Source organism: Lynx canadensis, chromosome A2 (assembly GCF_007474595.2).
Source record: "Lynx canadensis isolate LIC74 chromosome A2, mLynCan4.pri.v2, whole genome shotgun sequence".
Taxonomy (NCBI): Eukaryota; Metazoa; Chordata; class Mammalia; order Carnivora; family Felidae; genus Lynx; species Lynx canadensis.
Genome location: NC_044304.2, coordinates 117,859,554 through 117,881,040, shown reverse-complemented (window position 1 = coordinate 117,881,040; position 21,487 = coordinate 117,859,554). Strand labels below are relative to the sequence as shown.

General features: G+C 44.7%; 1 long non-coding RNA gene across 1 annotated transcript; it reads right to left on the bottom strand.

Annotated features, from left to right (window-relative positions):
* Window positions 1-20,116: 20,116 nt before the first annotated feature.
* Window positions 20,117-20,494, bottom strand: LOC115500580. Its single transcript, XR_003964569.1, has 2 exons — window positions 20,451-20,494; window positions 20,117-20,318 (listed from the first exon to the last, which is right to left on the bottom strand). It is a non-coding gene; the product is annotated as an uncharacterized LOC115500580 (long non-coding RNA).
* Between the last annotated feature and the right edge of the window lie 993 nt (window positions 20,495-21,487).

Below are 21,487 nucleotides of genomic sequence, written 5' to 3'. Positions count from 1 at the left end.
GGGCAGGAAAATTTCAAAATACATAAGTCAGGTTGCATTACCCTGGTATGTGCCACACCTTGGACCACACCAAAAATCATGGGCATAAAAATCACTTACACGCATGCACACACTTACACACATACACACATATGTGTTTACTTAGTTTATCTTGCCCACATAGATCGCCCACATACATAAACATTTGCATATATTGACAGATAAATTTCTCCTATAATATTATTCGTCACACTATTTCTTTTGCTTTTTACTATCCTTTTGTTTTGGTATCCCCATCTCAGTTTCCCTCCTCTGAAGAACATTGAGTTATAAGGATAGAAAAGGGTAATGTTTGTAAAGTTCTTAATATACGGCTAGGCACAAATAAAGCACTATTTTAGTGTTAAAAAATAAACTAGCGTCAAGTAGAAATAAACTTCACAAACAACTTTGAAAAAAAAGAACAGAGCTAGAAGACTCACACTTCCTAATTTCAATACTTACTACAAAACTGCAGCAATCAAAACAGCGTTTTGGGGCACCTGGGTGGCTCACTCGGTTAAGTGTCCGACCCTTGATTTCAGTTCAGGTCACGATCTCACGGTTTGTGGGATCGAGCCCCACATGGGGCTCCCTGCTGAGCATGGAGCCTGCTTGGGATTCTCTCTCCACCCCCCCTCAAAATAAATAAATAAACTTAAAAAAAAAACAAAAAAACAGTGTGCTACTGGCATAAAGACAGACATATGGGCCAATGAAACAGAATAAAGAGCCCAGAAATAAACCCTCTCATATGCGGTCAAACGGTTTTCAGCAAGGGTGCCAGACCATTCAGTAGGGAAAAGACAGTCTTTTCAACAAACAGTGCTGGATATCCACCGGCAAAACAATAATGTTGGATGCTTATATTACACCATATACAAAAACTAACTCAAAGTAAATCAAAAGTGTAAATATAAGAGGTAAAACTACAAAACTCTTCTTAGGTTTGGATTTGACAATGATTTCTTGGATATGACACCAAAAGCACAAACAACAAAAGAAAAAAACAGATGCATTGGGCTAATTGAAATTTAAAACCTTCATTCATCAAAGGACACTGCCAAGCAAATGCAAAGGTGACCCACAGAATGGAGAAAACATTTGCAATCATATATTTGATAAGAGATAAGTATCCAGAATATTTAAAGAGCTTCTGCAGCTCAGCAACAACCAAAAAAAAAAAAAAAATTGTTTTAATGAGCAAAGGACTTAAACATTTCTGCAAAAAAGATATACATATGACCAATAAGCACATGAAAAGATGCTTAATGTCACTAATCATTTGAAAAAATACAACTAAAACCACAACTTACAATTAAATACCACATCACACTCATTAGAATGACTATTGAAAGAAAGAAGGAAAGACAGAAGGAAGGGAGGGAGGGAGGGAGGAAGAGAAAGAAAGAAAGAAAGAAAGAAAGAAAGAAAGAAAGAAAGAAAGAAAAGAGAGGGAGAGAGGGAGGAAGGAAGGAAGGAAGGAAGGAAGGAAGGAAGGAAGGAAGGAAATAGTAAGTGTCGTTGCAGATGTAGAGAAATCGAGACTCCTGTGAACTGTTGGTGGGATGTAAAATGGGGTCACTGCCATGAAAACAGTATAGTGGTTTCTCAAAAGATAAAACATGGAATTACCATATGATCCAGCAATTCTACTTCTGGGTATGTACCCTAAAAAATTGAAAGTAGGGACTCAAACAGATCTTTGTACACCAATATTCATCGAAGCATTATTCACGATAGCCAAAAGGGGAAAACAACCCAAATACCCGTCGACAGAAGAAGGGATAAACAATATGTGCATACAATGTAATGTATTCAGCTTTAAAAAGGAGTGAAATTCGGACCCGCGCTACCACATGGATGAACCTCAAAGACGTAGTGAATAAGCCAGACACGAAGCGACAGATATCGTATCGTTCCGCTGATACGTAGTGCCTCGAGTAGACTAATTAATAGAGATACGGAATGGAATAGAGGTGAGCAGAGGAGAGGAGAGAAGACAAGGGGGATCGAATTTGGGGTGATGAAACAGTGTTGGAAATCGGTGGGGGTAATGGCTGCACACCAATGTGAATGTACATGATGCTACTGAACTGTATATTTTTAAGTGGTTAAAATGGCAGATTTTATGTTATATGTATCTTACCACAGTAAAAATCTAAGGAATAAAAACAAAACAAAACATAAAATCGTGTGCTCGTTATGTGCTAGGCGCTGTTCTAAACGCTTATTGCTTATTACTTGAGTTGAGCCTCTCCACCATCTTGCGAGGCAGGTTCAACTGCCATTCCCATCTCACAGATGAGAAATGGTGGATTGGCGAGGTTAAATGTTTTGCCCACGGGAAGGGAGAGAATGTTGGTAGAGCTGGAAAGGGGGCCCCAGAGGATCAGAATCAGCCCCTATAACCTGCACACACAGCTGACTGAACAGATCATGAGTGTAATCTGTGCACGGGTAGGGAGAAGTCTCAGTGAGGAGGGGACCGGCCCAGGCCTCCTCCCAGATCCAGGACTTTCTGCGGGCCCCCCAGGCAGCACCTTCAGACAAACCACAGCTGCCAGAGTCTTTTTCTCCTACTGCTGGTGGCAGAGGCTTCTGAGGGCAGATGGAGCCCCCAGATACAGTCATCTTCAACATTTTATGGGGTGTGTGACCTACCCTCAACCAGTGAAAGGAGAGGCTTCCTTAAACATCTCCAAGAAGGGGCGCCTGGGTGACTCAGCCTGACTCTTGATTTCAGCTCAGCTCATGATCCCACGGTTTGTGAGATTGAGCCCTGGCTCAGGGCTAACGGTGTGGAGACTGCTTGGGATTCTTTCTCTCCCTCTCTTTCTCTGCTCCTCCCCTGCTCACATTCTCTCCGTCTGTCTCAAAATAAATGAATAAACTTCAAAAAGAAATTCTCCAGGAAGAAGAGGTCTGAGGGAGCATAGGCCAGTCTAAAGCTGTGTGCAGATGATTGGGCCCCTCATCCAGCTAGAAATCCTTTCTTTTTTTTTTTAATTTTTAAAAAATATTTATTTAATTTTGAGACAGAGAGAGGGACAGAGCGTGAGTGCAGAAGGAGTAAAAAGGGAGATGCAGAATGTGAAGCAGGGCTCCAGGCTCTGAGCTGTCAGCACGGAGCCTGACACAGGGCTTGAATTCACGAACCATGAGATCATGACCTGAGCCGAAGTCGGACACTTAACCAACTGAGCCCATGAGGGCACCCCTAGAAATCCGTTCAAGTTTAAAAAGAAAAAAAAAAAAGAATGGAATAACTAACCCTGTTGGTGAATCATTCACTAGAACAACCACACAATCTGAATTGGGGGAAATTTCTTAGCTTGGAGATTTCAAAAAGTTAATGTCTTACTAATATCTATGCTGGTTTTCAATATATTCATGTATTGAATTAACATTATTAATTAGTATGCTAGTTTTCAATATATTAATGTATCTTTCTTTTCTTTTAATTTTTTTTTATCTTCATTTATTTTTGAGAGAGAGACAGAGTGCAAGCAGGAGAGGAACAGAGACAGAGGGAGACACAGAATCCAAAGCAGGCTCCAGGCTGTCAGCACAGAGCCCTACGCGAGGCTCGAACTCACAAACCATGAGATCATGACCTGAGCTGAAGTCGGCCGCTTAACTGACTGAGCCACCCAGGCACCCCTGTATCTTTCTTTTCTGAACTCTCCCTCTCTCTCTCTCTGGCTGTAAAATTAACCGGTATTATCACAAAGTTTCTGTGTTACTAATATTTATTGAGATCTTACTGCTTGTAAGCTCTCTTCACAACATCCTCATTTTATAGCTGAGGAAACATACAGAGGTTAAGTAACCTGTCCAATGTCAAATAGCAAAGACATGGTGAGCTGACAGTCACACCAGGCAGTCTGATCCAGATCCTTATTATAAATCAGTCCTGGAAACAAAAAAATTAAAAAGAAAAATAAAAGTGAAAAAAATCAAGCAAGCAAGCAAGCAAGCATCCCAGTGATGTTGGAAAATCCCCTTCCATACTCTTAGGTCTTCACCTGGGAAATGAGGGGTTTGGACCAGATGATGTGTAAGATTTTCTTCCAGCTTGAACATCGTTGTCTTTGCAGGCAAATGATACCTCACCATGCGCTTCCCAGATGGGTGTCCATCAACACTCGCTACTTGAATTATGGGCGCCATTAATGCTGTAGGACTGGAGAGTTGATCTCAGCTGAAACTGACAGTGCCCCTCAGCTATTTATCATTCTTTTGTCCTGCCCCAAACATCCTTTCTGCTTTAGCTACACTCACCCCCTAACTCCCTACATACCTCCACTATCTCAACAAAGTCTCTCCAGACTCTGTAATAACTCCATAAAAGAGCAACAGAGATAATGATTCAAGACCGAGGAGGAGATACGTGTTCTGATTAATATTCTTATTACAGTTCCTTCTTTCTTCCTCCAGAGTCACGGAATTTCTTCTCCCTTATGAATTTTCTGGGAAGTCTGGATAGTGGTGTGTGGGTCATGTTTCACAACCAGCTCCCCAAGAAAACAAAAAAGCCCTGATTGGTAGCATCTGCTGACTTCTGTGGCTTAAATATATTCCCACCATGGCTGGTTCTCTACTAATGCCAAGTCACTGAGCAAAGTTGGAAAGAAATATGAGCCAGTAGGAGCTGGTACCAACACATCACTGAGTCTAGGTCATAGCACTAGTCGTCTGTAAGCCTTGTAGCTTGTTCATGCATTTGTTCATTCATCCATTCAACAAACTTTTTAAAAATTATACTAGGAACATGAATAAGGCACCTATTGAATTAGTTCTTTATTACAAATCCATTGCCTTATTGGGTTTATTACAAAATGACTTTATTTTTCCAAGACTTTTCCAAACTGAGAAGCTTCTTGAGAGAAGGCAGGTGGAATGATGGCTTTTCTACCCCCAGACAATTCACTTATCTAAACCAGGTAAGATGATTTGCTTCTCTTGAGTTAGTAATCCTCGTTAACATTCTAAGCAGTTGGGGAAAGGGGCCTCAAAATGGCCTTGACAATAGAACCCTAAATTGCTTTATTATAGAAAGTTTACAAAAGGAATGCAAAAGACAACAACTTGCCTCTAGAAAATGCTTACCTAGACATAACCCTTCTATAATACTTTTTCTCTGCAGGGGCATATTCAAGACATGCATGGCATCTGAAGAACGTAGACTCTGGAGCTCAATTTCCTGGATTCAAATCACAGTTCCATCACTTATTAGCTGTGTGATCTTGGACAAATTACTTAATTCCTCCGGAAAATGGGGTTTAGGATCATAGCCGTCGCTCTTGTGAGAATTGAGTAAATACACATACAACACCCAGAACAACGTATAGGAAGCTCCACATGACTTAGCGGTTATTCCCAGCAAACACCGTCGAGGATTTTCTCAATGTTGTCTGAGGTGTGTCTTTGCAACGAGATGGTGCGCTCCTTTGCAATCCCCCACTGTGCCTAGCCCACAGTACAACTTCAATCAATTCTTATTGAATAAGCAATTAAATAAATTAATTGATTAAATGTAACTGGATCAACGTGACTCCAAAGCATTTGTACCACAAACCAGCCATTGGGTCTCTCGTCTATATCTCAGGCACACTTCATGTCTCCACAGGCTTCTCTGAAGGGAAGGAATAAGTACCTAGAATAATCCGTCAGAGCTATTAACATGTATTTATGTCCAAGAATGTTTATTATTCATAAGCAAGGAAAAACAAAAGCAACCTAAATGTTTGACAAGGGAAAGGTTGAATAAATTCATGTCCTAATTGTCGGAAGTGAAAAAAAGTAGCATGTAAAATTGTATAAATAATATAATCCCAATGTTTATTTTTTCAATGTGTTTGCATTAAGGAAAAAATAAAAAGAGACCAACCAAAAATACACTCAAATCATCACAGTAGCTATCTCTGAGTGATGGGATTGGAGGGACTTTTTTCCCTCTTAATATATTTCTGAATTGTTTTTAATAACAAAAAAAAAAAAGACAAAACGGATCTGGACTCTCGACCTTGGAATTAGGGTCTCAGAAACGAAACGATGCATTCCTATGTGCACATAGATTCAGTGACCTAACCACCTCCGTGGATCAGCTCTGTCACCCACCCACCTACCCGCCCAGTCTGACATTTGCCACCACCCATTTCTATAGCACTCCCAAACTCCTAAAGTGTCCCAAATCTGACACGGCAGCATAATCTATGCTTTGCAAATATGACTCCAACATCCAGCTATTTGGAAGCACCAACGATTACCTTAATTTTTCACATGCCTTTCAGATATCTGGCATTGGGGTAATACAATCAACCTCACGTAGACATATTTCCAGCTATTAAAAACCAAACACATTTGTGTTATCTCCTGCCCTTGAGGTGCCTGATACAAGGGAAGCATGATTGAGTACCTTACTGATAAGGCAGAACAAATATGTCTTTTGAAATAGGCTTTAGGAAAAACCCAGGTTGGAGATGTGCCATACATGCTAAAATCTAGCTTAAATTTGGGTAGAAGGTGGGTCTCAATTTAGTGAACTGTGAATTCTAGAGTATTTGTTTAATAAAAGCCATTTTATTACTTTCAAATCCAAATGGGCTTGCAGCACAATTTTATGAGCCTAAATCGAGGAAGCAAGTATATAATTGGCTCCTGCTTTTAGAAATAGGTAAGAATTATTTATAATGAGCATATCAGTCAAGTATGATTTAGTCCCTCTGATGTGTTTAAAACAACTTGTTCAAAATAATAAAAAAGCAACTTATTCCCTTAAGTAGCGCAATGTCTAGCAATCTTATTTTTATTCTTAATTTGCTTACATCCACCTCTCCTCAAGGCAGTCTCAAGCCAAAGCCTATCTAAAGCATCATAAATTTCAAACTACTGAGCTAAATCAATAAGGTTTTATGGTACATCTTTTTTTTTTTTTTTTAAAGGAAGAAGAGGCATAACTTAACTAAACGTAGCCAGAGAAATGCACAGAAGTTATTTCTGCTGTAGCTACTCTGCTATGGATGGAGGAACCAAGCAGTTCTATTTTCATTCATGAGGAAAATCTCACAACAGTGGGCACACTGTGGGACACAGTCAGCCCAAGCAAGAAGCAAGAAAGCAGCTTTAGCTGCTCTTGAAACACTTTAGGGGCAGAAATTACTAACATCAAGGCACATTCTACGGTGAACTGAAATATCGCTGCTTCAATGTTGTTAATTTCATGCAAAAAATTTATTCCCATAATATTTATTAAGCGCCCCTTCACCTTCTCTGCTTTATTCTTCTCCATTGCATGTGTCACTAACATGCTCCATAGTTTACTTTTTTTTAATTATTTTTATTTTCTGTCTCCCCAGTTAGAATGTAAGCTGCATACGGGCATGAATTTTTCTTTGGGGTTTTGTTTTTCCTTTTTTCCGCTGTATGCATTTAGAATGTACCTGCACAGGGGCGCCTGGCTGGCTCAGAAGAGCGTGCGACTCTTGATCTTGGGGTTGTGAGTTCAAGTCACACGTTGGGTGTAGAAATTACTAAAAAAATAAACTTAAAAGAAAAAGAATGTGCCAGCACATTGGAGGTGCCTCAGAAGTGTGTGTTGAATGAACCAAGCTTCCTCATAACCAAGGAGCATCCTCCTGAGGTATCTAAGGTGTGGTAGGAAGGGCACTGGATTTGGATTCTAAAGTAAGTAGCAATTTGCTTGGCTCAAAATATTCAGTGACCATTGTTTGGGTGGAGATGGGTGGATAGATATTTTCTTGGCAACTCGTCTTATCTGTGAAATGGGGTTAATGCTTCATTGTGAGAACAGTTGTGACACCTCAGTTTTTACCTGCTAACTTTCTTCTTGTAGCTGATGTAGAGGAAGCAGGAACAAGGCAGTAGAACCCTCCCTGTGTAAGACAAGGAAAGAAATCATTTAATCTTCCGCGTAAACGAGAGGAGACAGGAATTTGGGTAGAAGTGTACGTTTTTATACTGTCTTGCAGTGCTGCGAAGTCAAGACAGTGTTTGAGCAGAGAGGCAAGCAAGAGGCAGCCAAGTGCAGAGGTGACGGGCCGCCAGCTTCCAATGAGACGTGAGTGGGAACCAGCCCTCGGTTTCACTCCAGTGGCCTCCTTGAACCGCGAGGCATCCAACTGTCAGGCAAGGTGATGAAAACCCACAGTAGACACTCCGGATCTTAGTTCTGGTCATTAAGTCTCAAGGGTAATCCAGCCCCAGCTTTCTCGTTGTTAAGTTTGTGATTTTTTGCTACAAGAGATAAAGCCTTTCAGCTTTCTCCTTCCTCGAGGAGCATTTGGATTTGCTGGACGGTGGCTTGTTCGGTGAACAGGGAGGTCTTCTGCGCACAGCACCGTCTGCTTTGGTGGACAGCGGCGGGGAAGGACACGTTGTCCTGGGAAGACAGCTAGGGTGGAGGCACAGAGGCCAGCGTGGGGTGAGAGCTGGGCCCCCAGACAGCTGCCGGTAGCCTTGGGAAGATGTTGCAGGGCCCGGGGACACTGTTCCTCCTAAAGAAATCTGAAATGCCCATTGGTAGAGAATCGGGGTAACTCAGTGCAGGAAAGTTTTCTTCCTGCTGTTCCTGCCTTGGGTTCGGGGGCCTCAACGTGTCCCAGAGCTGTCCCTAATGCTGTGCTGTGCTCAAGGAAATCACCTTGCCTCATGACCTCAGCCCTTCATGTGTTTAGTAGTTCGAGGAGCAAATTCCCTTCCTACCGATGAGAGGCCCCAGGCTCCCGCGGGCCCTGGCCATTGTTATTTTCAGAGTGAATTGCATAAATTTCTGTTGCTGTGGGGCTTGTGGGAGGCTAGATGTAGGCAACTTTTGAAACAAACCCCAGAATCCGGAATCAGGAAACCCCCAAGCATGCCTTTCTCCCAGAGCTCTGCTGACATAAGTGCTCTTGTGTTAGGAGGTGATGTTCCTACCTCCGTCTGTAGGAATAGTAAGGCTACAACAGATGTCCCAAGACCTACGCTGGGGGCTTCCATGGGCTTGATAATCCAAAAACCAGGATGGATCAGTAGTGACCTAGAAATGGAACATTCCAGAAGCGGTGCCATTGGTCAGTGTCGCTCAACCAGCACGGCCTTGGCGCCTGCCCCATGAAAGGTCTGGGAAAAAGTAATGAGGAAAGCATAAAGAAATAGAAGATCCTTTTCCCCATTACCATTTTCATCCAGCCAGGGAGACAGCCCGTGCACACATCCCGTGAGGTACACGCGCAGGATAGGTGTCAAATAAACGATCTCAGGCCCTGAGGACTGGAAGCGTTGAGGGCTGGATGAGCTTTCTAAGGGCTGGGTTGTATGGGAAAGCTTGGGGAAGAGGTGGGAGCCACCCAGGGTCTCATGGGATAGCTTGGAGGGGTGAAGGGAGGAGCAGCAGGATGGAGTGAGGAGAGTTTGTACACGTGTGACAGGAGAACGCTATTTATCTGTCCTGTCCCAACCCGCATGACTCAGATGTTGGCAGGCTCTGGCTGGGGAACTCAGCAGAGCAACTGATGTTCATCAAGGCGCCCTGTTTCCGCCTCGATTGCAGCACACTCCCCACATGGCTACGTGCTGCTGAGTAACGTCTTCCAAGGCAACTGTCTGCTTACATCATGGGCTAACCTTCTGACCCACTTAATGAAGAATTATTATGACATTTCCAATCCTTCACACAGCATCTTTGAGATCAAGGCAAAGATTATTTTTAGCCTGAATCGTTCGGGTTCCCAAACCCCACTGTTTCTTTTCTGAGTGTCTCAGGCTCACCTTTTCTTTTCTATTTCATCCCCACTACCTTCTCCCAAGTCCCCTGGCCTTTGGGGCCCTGTGGCCCATCCCACCGCCCTGGCTGCTCTGTGCGGCAGCTTATTCATGAAAAGTCCTGAACGTGTGCACATTTTGGACCCATTAGCTCCATTCCTCAAAATGTATCATTGCCTAACTTTTCTCTTTTAGTTGTTCTTTCATTTGTTCATCCATGGTGTATCAGGAGTCCCGCCAGATGCCGGGGCCGTGAAGCAATGAACAAGCCAGAAGCACAAGGCCCTGCATGGAGCTTATGGTCTAGGAGATTTGTTTGTTTTTTCGCCCATAAATCCAGATTTTTAAGAATTTATTTATGTCTTTCATCTCTTAGACAAGATATGCCTGTAGTATTCTTAGAGAGAATATACGGTCCCTGTGCGATATCATCAAATAAAATCCCAATGGGGCGCCTGGGTGGCTCAGTCGGTTAAGCGGCCGACTTCAGCTCAGGTCACCATCTCGCGTTCCGTGAGTTCGAGCCCCGCGTCAGGCTCTGGGCTGACGGCTCAGAGCCTGGAGCCTGCTTCTGATTCTGTGTCTCCCTCTCTATCTGCCCCTCCCCTGTTCATGCTCTGTCTCTCTCTGTCTCAAAAATAAATAAAATGTTAAAAAAAAAATTTTTTTTTTTAAATAAAATCCCATTACCATCCCGTGGACACAAAATGACAGAGCAGGCAGAATGAGAAAGAAAATTGTTCCAAGTCAGGGGTTTTCAAAGTGAGTGCCACACGGTGTGAGCGTCAGGGGTGGCGTAGGTTGGGTTGGAGAGGGGACAGTTTGCTAGTGCTGCACATGTGGACTCTTATGTCCCCAGCACCCCCACCTACCATGCAGTTCTGTGTCGTTTTCTCCTTGTGACTCTGGGCTTCCTGGTAAGATTTCTTTGACCAGAATGTTCTGTAGCTGACAAAGTTTGAAAACTGCTCGTTGTCTCAAGTTTCTATATTTAGTCTGGAAATCTTCCAGACCGGGGAGTTTTTCTCCAAATTCTCTGTAAATCCTCCAGCTTTTATGTTTAATTAATGAGCTTTACTGATACCTGATACATGTTGGGTGTGTAATTAATGAGCAGTAATAACACAGGCATGATAAGTAATAAAATTTCATAGACAGTACAAAGAGGCTAGAGGCTGAAAGCCCCAGAACAATTTTGCACAATATGCAACGGGGGGAGGGGTGCGCATCAAGAACACCAACAAAAATGGAAGCACCTTCAACAATTTGACATGAAATCTGCATAGTGGCATTGGGATTTTATTTAATATTTGCTGGCTTCTCACAATGCGCTGGATAATCATCTCTTTTCCCTAATCCTGCTTAACACCTTAAACCTACAGATTTGACACCTAAACTGTCATTACTCACATACTGCCATTATGATTTTTTTTTTTACAATATCTGCAGGCCGCTTGCACTAGTAAATATTTTATTTAAATAGATTCATTTTGTGTTTAGATAAATTTATTTTAAAAGAAAACTTTAGGGGCGCCGAGGTGGTTCAGCTGATTGTCCGACTCTGGGTTTTGGTTCGGGTCATGATCTCACGGGTTCGTGACCTCGAGCCCACATCAGGTTCTGCACTGACAGTGAGGAACCTGCTTCGGATTCTCTCTCTGCCTCTCTCTCTCTCTCTCTCTCTCCCCCTCTCTCTCTCTTTCTCTCAAAATGAATAAATTTTAAAAAGAATTTTAAAAAACCACTTCATATCACTACCCATAAATAGAAGGACCAGAAGAAACACCAAAAACAGAAGGTAACTGTAACAATAAATTCGTAATGATGAAAATAATCCATTTTTTCTTTCAAATATAAAGCACATACAAGCTATGAACTATAAAATATAGCTTGCCTTTGCTTCCCTCCCTCACCTTATAGCCTCTTGTACCTGCACGTCCAATTCCCACTCCCTCAAAGTATCAACCTTGCTTGGAACTCTTGACAGTCAAGAGTGGATGTGGTGTTAATCTCCTGTTTTTTATATTGATAAGAGATCATTAACTTTTCAAGACTCAAATATCAAAACCTCATCGGAATCTTAGATATAATGAGAGAAGATTGTTCCATTTAATTTAAATCACATATATTAGGTGATCTACTAATCGCCTACTCATAAACCAGTCCTCAGGCCTCCCCACAGATTTATATTTAGATTGCCCCAAAACATGGAAATTTGCCCAAGAATATATTAAAGCCTTTAGAATTTGACAGATATGGTCTTTTCAGATTGTGATGACCCTCTAGCAAAAGAAATATGGATCAACTACCTCATTAGCACACACTTTATTCTAACTGTACCTATAATGATATTCTCCACCACCCACCCAGCCACCTAGGAAAGAGGGAGGGGGAACTGGCCTCGGGGTCTGAATATTGAATTTACATCACTAATGACTTGTCATTGCATTTTCTCCTTCTCACATTCCAGAACGCCCCCTCCCAGGAGACTTTGGGAGAGTTGTCACAGATGAGGTTCCCTGGGAAGCAGACTCTGAGATGAGGTAGTGTGTGGGAGGAGTTTTGGGAAATGGACTGAGGAACCACGCCTGGGGAGGCACAAGGGAACCAGGACTGGGTAGAAGGAGAGGTTAAGCTGTGCTGTTGTCACAACAGAAGCCCCAGCCAAGCTTACAGGAGTTGGGACAGCCCTTCAGAGGCAAGAACATTGTGTCTTTGTTCTCCCCACACTGGCCAGTCATTGGATGCAAGATGCCTCTGAGGAGGGGTCATAACTTTGGGCAATGCAGCTCTCTTTGGCCAAAGGCAGTTCTTGGGCAGGGATTCAGCTATGAGTCACCAGCAGGCAGAGCTCCTGGGAGGTGGGGGAATGATACCTCGGGCCTGGAGGAGGATCTGGGCAGTGGACAAGAGCATCTGCCTCAACAGTAAACCCACAAGTGCCTTGCCCCGAAGTCCCACCCAGATAAGTGGCAACACGGATAAGCCCTGAGGCCTGATTTCCAGGCAGTTCTTCCCAGTGATGACCCAGTGGGCCTGGAGGCTGAAAGAGAAGGTGAAAGGCAGGTCACATGGTCTGTATGTGTGCAGGAGTGGGGGTCGAGGAGCACCCCGCGCAGACCTTGATATTCCTCTCCACCCTTCGGCATTCATCCCTCCTCCACTGAGAAAGTGCTGAGCAGGAAACAAATGAGGTCTTGATGCCTACTGGGTTATCAATCTTGAGATATAGCATTCAATTGCAAAGTTGTTTGACCAAAGCCAAGTTTCGAATTCTGAAGGAAGCTGACTTTCCAGAAGGCAAGGACATTTGGAGGCATGAACTGGAGTGAACCTTTTCTAAGTGAAGACTCGGAAGTCTTGATTGCCAACAGTTAGCCAAGCTTTGGCTGGGTTGCTTTCTTTCCTTACAGCCAGGAAAAATGTTAAGTGGAGGCGGGACTTCCAGGGCCAAGCCCGCGTGAAGCAAACCCGAAGGAAAGGAGGGAGCAGCCCATGCCACAGATCTCCTCCTTGGTCTGCTTTTCCCCCCCTGCAGAGTCGGATCACACAGGTGAGTAATAAAGCCAAAGCCTGCAACTGGTAACCTTGTCTTCAACCCCTTTGGTTTTCTTGGGGAACAGAGCCGGGAGCACGTCTCCATCTCAGGCAGGGAGAAGCCCACCATAACTTTGCGCTGGTAATGGCGGCCTCATGCACGCAGCTCTCCACTTCCGCTCGGCCAAATAAGAATGGGTGTTGGGGCTGGGACCCTTCCTTGCCAAGAGATAAGGGGCCCACACAGCCTGCACCAGGTTTTTTAACTTGTGTGGGAATATCTTTCCCTGTTTCAGGCTCAACAAGCGTTTCTTTGTTCTGTCGAAGCATTGTACCCTCAATGGCCCCCAGGTTTCAAGATTTCTGACTACACAGGAATCAGATCAAGGTCATTCTGCCGTAGCATGAGAGGGGCACATGGTAGGACAATTCACTTACTGCCAGTGGCGCCTGTTAGCCATGATAGCCGTGAGGGACTGAGGTGTACCACTGGAGCTGATTTTGCCCTGTCTCTTCTCTCTAGATATGACCAGACGCATTGTTTCGTCCATTGCCGCGCTGGGTTGTGTTTTCCTTGGTGATTCTGAAACCGAGATGCAGTGGGCAAATGTGTTTGGACCCCTGGTGCTTGGCATTGTGATGATCTTTGCTATCCGCGGAGCTGGAGTCCTCCCTTGACCCTGGGAACCAGCGCCCCACGTTCTGCTGGATGCTTTGTAGTACTCAATCTCGGGGGGGATAACGAAGTGATAGTTTACATTGGACTCCAGTACAAATAGTAGGCCGCACCCTTGTCCAAAGGGTTGGTTGACGGAAGTTAATTGCCGCGAGGCCTATTTAAACTGGGATGTCTCCAAATGAAACCTGAACTCCTAGCAGGGTCCAAGAGAAGGTCCAGCAGAGGCACCTAATAACCTTGAATGATGGCGGCAGATCAGGCCACGTGACTGGAGTGAGCCACCTCATCTCGATAGGTTCTGTCCTAAATGTTAGAATGTGCTGCCACTTCTGAGAGCAAGATCATCTCTTTGTGTAGGGAGGAAGAAGGAGGTATTTGATTCGGGGTACAGATGGGTGGGGCGTTCACAGCCCTCCAAGGAGGAAATTGAGCAATGCTGCTCTCAGGGCACGAGAACTACATCGGTCCCTCATTTTAACTGGTTACTTCAGCGGGTCACAAAAGCTCTTCATAACTCAGGATCAGAGTGACAGGTGTTAGTTTAGCTTGTCATGTGGTTACTGAGCTGAGTGCTTACAATGTGTCAGGCATCATGCTGTCGTTTGATTCTTATAAACAACCCCTGAGGTGGGTCAGATTATTCTCCTTTTCTTAGAGAAATCAAAGATCAGAGAAAGCATGGAATTTACTACATACTCACAGACTCTAGAAGGCAAAGCCAATCCTTGAACCCAGGTCTGTCTGGCTCCAGCCCACTTCTGGCTGATGGTTAAGAAGCCCCAGTTCTCCACTGTCATGCCAGTGCCTCCCTGCACTTGTCCTTTCACGTAAAAGAGACATTTAATAACGGGGCTCCTGGGAGGCTCAGTTGGTTGAGCGCCTGACTCTTGATTTCAGCCCAGGATACGATCTCACGGTCGGTGAGTTCGAGGCCCGTGTTGGGCTCTGTGCTGACAGTGTGGAAACTGCAACTGCTCGGGATTCTCTCTCACTCTCTCTCTCTGCCCCTCACCCCCCCAACACCGTCTCTCAAAATACATAAACATTAAAAAAAGAGAGACTTTTTTTTTAGTGTTTTATTTATTTTTGAGAGAGAGAGAGAGAGTGCGATCAGGAGGAGGGACAGAGAGACAGGGGAACAGAAGATCCAAAGAGGGTTCTGTGCTGAGAGCAGCAAGCCCAATGCAGGGCTTGAACTCCCAAACCATGAATGAGATCATGACCTGAGCCGAAGTCGGACACTCAACCGACTGAGCCACCCAGGTGCCGCAAAAGAAAGACACTTAATGGCAAATCTTCGTGTGCCCAGAATCCCGTTCATCAGACCCCCTGGGCTCTAACGGTTGGCCTCCAACACAGAGGCTTCTCTGCATCTTTCCAACCTTCCCAGTCACCCACTGCAGTGCCCTGAGCACAATAAGGACCCAGCAAATGTTGCCAACTGACTGGCTGATGTACAAGCGAGGCCGCGAGATAAATCAGCCAAGGAGAGAGCCGGCCCATATTTTCACCAACTGGCATTGTGTCATTCCACAGAAAATGCTTGTATATGCCCTGTTTGGTTCTCTGAGCCCAAACCTCCTTTATTTGCTCTGAAAATCTGGATCACCATTTGCTTGGATTATGCTGATCATTTATTTAAAAAAAAAAAAAATTTTTTTTTTAACCCAGGGAGAAAATGCCACTGGTAATTAAGCCTGTGTCTGTAACGAATTCCTATAACGGGTGTAATTCCTCTCCCTCCTGGTGGAGTCATGCCAGCCCGTGTAGACCCGAGTACGAGTGGCCATACCTGTTTATGTACGGCTTGTCCTTCTCCATATTTCACAGATGATAGGATATGGCTCTGCATCTTTTCATGTTAATTCTATTTGAAATACTCCCCACCAACATCTTAGGGCTGTGCCATCTAATAAGTGCAGCCAATTTATTGATAGTAAATCTAGGACAAGACAGACTCACATTGATGTGGGCCACAGGGCATTTAAATTAAACAGGAACTCTCCAGCCATCTGTGTTTTAACTTTTTTATGCCTTGATAATAAGCCCTGTTTAGAATAATTTGCTGTGGAAACTGGGACTTCGTGACTGACAGAGAAAGGCCGGGTATAAACAACCCAAGCAGGCCCCTGAATTTGCGAGAATGTCAGGCGAATTTAGACTCATCATAAAAGAATTCTCAGTGACTGTATTTCAATATGACACTTTTATGGTTTTTTATTTTCTAGTCCATTGCAGCCCCAGAGCCCTGGCATGATTTATATAGCCTGGCAGTGCATAATCTTTTGTATAAGATATACAGGCCTCCGGAGGTTTAATTTCTTTCCTCACCGCCACTGACAGCATTTGTGCTCCCCTTCTCTTCTATTTTCATTTCTAATGAGATATTGGACTTTGCTCAGTGAGAGGTGATATTTCCACATTTGCAGCCTGACAGGCTAAATCACCAGATCTCAGTGGTGAGGATACAAACCCATTTAAACTGTGTCAAAATATTCATGGAGCCCCATTGATTTGGGCAACGGTTATTAGGGAGCTATTTGGAAAGTTCAGGTTTAATTTTTGGAGCTTTCTGCTGCAAAATCACTCAGTTACATCACAGAGAAAATTGTATCAAAAGGATAAAGGAGAGTGAGGGGTGTGGCGTGTTCCATCTATTTTGTTGGGATTATTTTTAGTACAGAGATGACCTTTGTCAAAAACAACACCAGAAAAGTCCCACAATGACGCGTTGGTAAATGTGCGGCGTGAAGCAAAGGAAATCCTTCCTATTGCAAATAAATGAATAATATGTCAAGCTATGGAAATGTTTTTTAAAAAAAGCAACAGTGAACACAACTGACATAGGAGATTAATGCTTTGCATTGCTACACTGACTTTTACCTCCGCCTTTGATCTTAAATCTAGCCGAAAACTGTAGCGACAAGAGTTTAGCTTCTAAGTGGAGTGGGTTCAAATTGCCCTTTTCACTTAGTAGTCAGAAGTGTCACGGAGGAAAATTCCCGTGAACAGGAGAGGTGAACGTGGCTGCCCCTGCGAAGGGTCGTGGGGATAGAAATGCAACAAATGACCAACTGAGGGGACTCAGGAGCTCCTAGTAGATCTCAGGAGACACATGTGCTGAAGGGACCCTCGAAACGAGGCCACCGGAACAAAGTGTTGGAATGTCCTTGGACACTACAAAAGATCAAAGTCCTTTGAGGGGACCGAGCACATTTGACCTTTAGACGGGTAAGGTCATTTGCGAGAGTTGCCTGATTTATGACCTGGGACTTTATATGAAGTTTATATGTACGGGGTTCCTGAGTTCACGAGGACCTCGTTCAATGGCACACATAAAATTCGTACCCGCACAGAGGGAAACAGCTTTGGCAATTTGTGGGTGATCAAGTGTTTCCCCTAACACCATAACCACGGTGCAGGTTTTCCCCTAACAGGTTAGGTTTCCCCTAACCACGGTAAGTGGATGGTAAGGAATGCTAACGCAATGGCAGCAGAATTTCTATGGAATGGCATATTACATTCACACTAATGCCAAATCGGTTCTTGGTGAGACACAGTCCTGCGGGACTCAGTGAAGAATCAACAAATGTACTGCAGTGAGGCCTGTGTGGTGACAAGCGGCCATCCGTTCACATGGTGGGATACTCACACACCGACACTTGCTGGCCCGCCTTGAGTGTAAGCCGGTGCTGGGCGGCCTACAGACTCCTCTGAGAACACGCCTTGAGAGCTTCTCGGAACCCGAGACCTACAAAGTCCCCAAAGACTACCGCTGTGTGAATTCTCTGGGAACGGGGCCCCCTTGATATGGGAAATGTACTAAACTATGGTGAGAAATTCCGGACAGATGTAAATGAGAAATTCCTGGAAGTGAAAATTCCAAGCCGCTTGAGGCATGTTCTGGAGTGTCCCTCCCTAGGGTGTTTTGAGGATGAGCTTGGCACGCAACAGGCTTCCTCGTGACCCCTCTCGTCCTTCAAGCCTGAGGAGCCTGAGGGCTTGGCCCGAGTGAAAGAAGCCAGGCAAATTCCCAGCCCGGGAGCCATTACGAAATGGTCTCCAGAGCTGCAGAGCCCCGGAGCCACCTCTCTCGTTCCAGACAAGTTCCCAATGGGCCGGTGCCTCAAGAAGCTGTCCTCCCAAGCCCCGAATGTGCTCTCGGGGCAGACTCATAAACACCAAAATATAACCCCAAACATGACCCATGCCTGGGACACCAGGAGGAGTGAGATAAGAAGGCCCTGTGCTATGGCCAAACTTCATCCAGTCAGTGAGGCACCCCGGTCGATAGAGTCTCTAGCACCCGGGTCTGCAGGGTGGGCATCCCCGCTCTGCTACCGAATGGTTAGGTTATTTAACCTTGCCAAGCCCCAGGTTCCAAAAGCGTAAGATGGATTGGTACTGTGACTTGACAAACCTCGTCGTGAGGTTTAAATAAAATGCTCTTTGAAGACTATGACGCACGGTCCCTGCCACCCGGCAAGGATATCCCGTGCACCAGTGCAACTAGTCTAACCTCCCTTTCTTCTTCCCATTGTTTCTCCCCTCTCCTTCCTCATTCTTTTCCGTAGACACTTCGTACCTTAAAGAAGGTGGCTTCCAATGACCGCACCGTCAGCAGAGAAGATGGTTGAGGGACAGAGAGCCCAGCTCAGCGAGCATCGCTTGTACACTATCAGAGAGCGTCTTGCAAATAAAGCAACAATTGCATCCTAACCGCTAGTCCTGAACTGTCATGGACCGGGGAGTCTACACATCTTTGCTCCGTTTTCAGCTCCTCCTGTGTTTTCCTCTTGCCGTGGGTATTTTAGGCAACCAACCATTAATTGGCATGCTTATATGGAGACATCCTAAGATCAGTCAGCATTTTGGAGCACTTCCTGAATACAGGCTCTGTGTTAGGCAAAATAGCAGGTAAATGATTGAATCAGAGATGGGCCCTTTGCTCAAGAAGCCCATAACCCAGTCAATGAGATAAGGTTGCCTCTGAACAAGCTCCCTACTTGGGGTTCCCAACGAAGAGCTCGCTAGTTTATAGTTGTGAATGCGATTAGGACAATAATGTGCGGGTAAATGTTTAACAACGAGCTCTCAGTATGGGTGGGGAGAGGCTGCTTGTGTATATATGTGTACAGGGGTTTGTTACAAACTTCGCCGATTCGAAGGATGCATAGCACGTAATTTACAAAGAAAAATAAGCAAAACTCGTAATTATAATCTCACATACTCAGAAGGACTTGGCCGATGTTTTATGAACTCTGGTATCTACAACCATCCTAGGTTGCCAGTGATGAGTGGGTGTAGACCCATTGGTATTTTCATTTACGTTAATGAGTGGGACAAAAGTGAAAAACGAAGACATATGTCAGAACTATATTCGTTCGTCAATGACAGGAGTGACTTCTCCGCTGAATCAGATAATGGTTTTCGAACACTGGAAGAATATTTTCTCAAATTTCTGGGCTAGTCACAACGTAGCAGCCACAGACATGCAAGTTTAATCTGCATTATTAGCATTTTCTCCATCGCTTTCTTAAGTCGAGATAGTCAACAAAACAATAAATCAAGTGCTGATTTGCAGTATTTGCTGATTTCCGTGGTATAAATGTGCTTACCATGGCCAATTTCAAGGTGATGTCACTGAATGCAGAATTAGGATAAGACACCGAGAGGCCCACCATTGCCTGGTGGCAAATCCACCCCTGGATTTCTAGCGCCCAGATACAATAGAAGCAAATAACCTCGAGAGCACACATAATGGTCAAATAGGGTGAAATAATTCAGAGTTGGTAAGTCTGAGTATTATCCTTGTTTTTAGCATAATGTAATTGTAGGGGCTCCGTGAGTTTTCTTCCCAAGTCCCAGTGGGTCCTCACAGATCTGCCCCATCCTCTTCGGGAGCCACCTTTTAGCGGGTGTTGCCCAAAGCAGGGGTGTGGGGCTGCGTACCCAGAGAAAGCCTCTCGCCTGGTAGCAGCTTCTCACATTTGACCCTCCCTGGATGCCCCGGAGGTTTCTCCCCATGACCCAGCCTCCAGGAGGTAGTCTGTTGCTTCCTTGAAGGCAGCATTTTCCTTGGGCCCCTGGAAGGAAGGCTCTGTTACTGAGTAGTTCTTTTCATATATTTTTATTCTAGAATAGTTTTCTTCATCCTCTGTTCTCGTTCCTGTCTCTTCGTCACAGAGTTGTACCATGTGTAAGAGAGAGAGCAGCATTAATATCATTTCAAGTTTCGGCCTTTCTCTTTAGTGATTGTCCTTCTCTGAAATGTTCCTTGGGAGCAGAGCTGGAAGAGGCGAGGCCTAGAGGAAGGCTGGAGGGAGGAGACGGAGGCTGGTCACCTGCACCACAAGGAGATGCCTGGGGCACAGTCCACGGCCTCCTGCCAACCCCTGATCACCCCGCACCTGACCCCACACCACCCCAAGCCTTTCCCGCACATTACCTGGGTGATTATTTAAAATGCAGATTCCTGGGGCTGTGGGCGACTCAGTCGGTTAAGCGTCTGACTCTTGGTGTCAGTTCAGGTCATGATCTCACAGTTCGTGAGTTCGGGCTCCATATCCGTCCCCGTACTGAAAGTGTGGAGCCTGCTTGGGATTCTCTCTCTCTCTCTCTCTCTCTCTGCCCCTCCGCTTCTCACCCTCTCTGTCTCTCTCTCAAAATAAATACACAAACATTAAAAATATATATATAATGCAGACTCCTGGGCCTCACCCCACTTCTTATGCACGCCTGGGGTTGGAGACTCAGAATTTGCTTTTCAACAAGGTCCCCCTCTCCCCCCACCCCGCCCACCCCGGTAATTCTCACGCGTGCTCCACACAGAGCACTAGGTTAGACCCTATGGGTGGAGGCAATCGGATTTCTGGTTACTTTGCAATTTGGGAGTTTTCACATGGCGGGTGTAAGACAGCTTTGACTGGTTCCCTAAGAGTCAGGCGCCTCAAGAGTAGTGAGAAATTAATAGTACAGAATGATGGAGCAGTTCTACTTATAGGCCAAAATAGCAGATAAAAGTAAGGAAAGCTGGCCCAAATGACAGGAGAAGGCAATAATCAATATCCTAACAGAAAACAATAATGCAGCTGGTACCATAAAGCAATCCCACCGGGAACTGTATATTGCATCCTTAGTGTCCCGTTGTAATGAAGCACACAGAATGCAGCACGCATTAGCCAGGGCAGAGCCTCTTCAACGCAGAATATTCTGCCACATTGCAGGCACATTTATTTTATTTGAAAGAAGAATGGTCCTGTTGCCAAGCCATCAGATGGTAAAAAGAGATATATTTGATGGATAATAAAAAAGGGTCTGACACAGCCTCACAAAATACGTTTCTAATGTAAATGCATCTAGTACGTGGAATTCATACCTCTGATGTGTCGATACCTGCAGAGAAAGGCAAGTAGGGGCCGGGAGAGCCGTGGAGGGTGAGTTCGGAGTACGGCCAGAGAGAGGGGACCATTATTTTTTAACAAT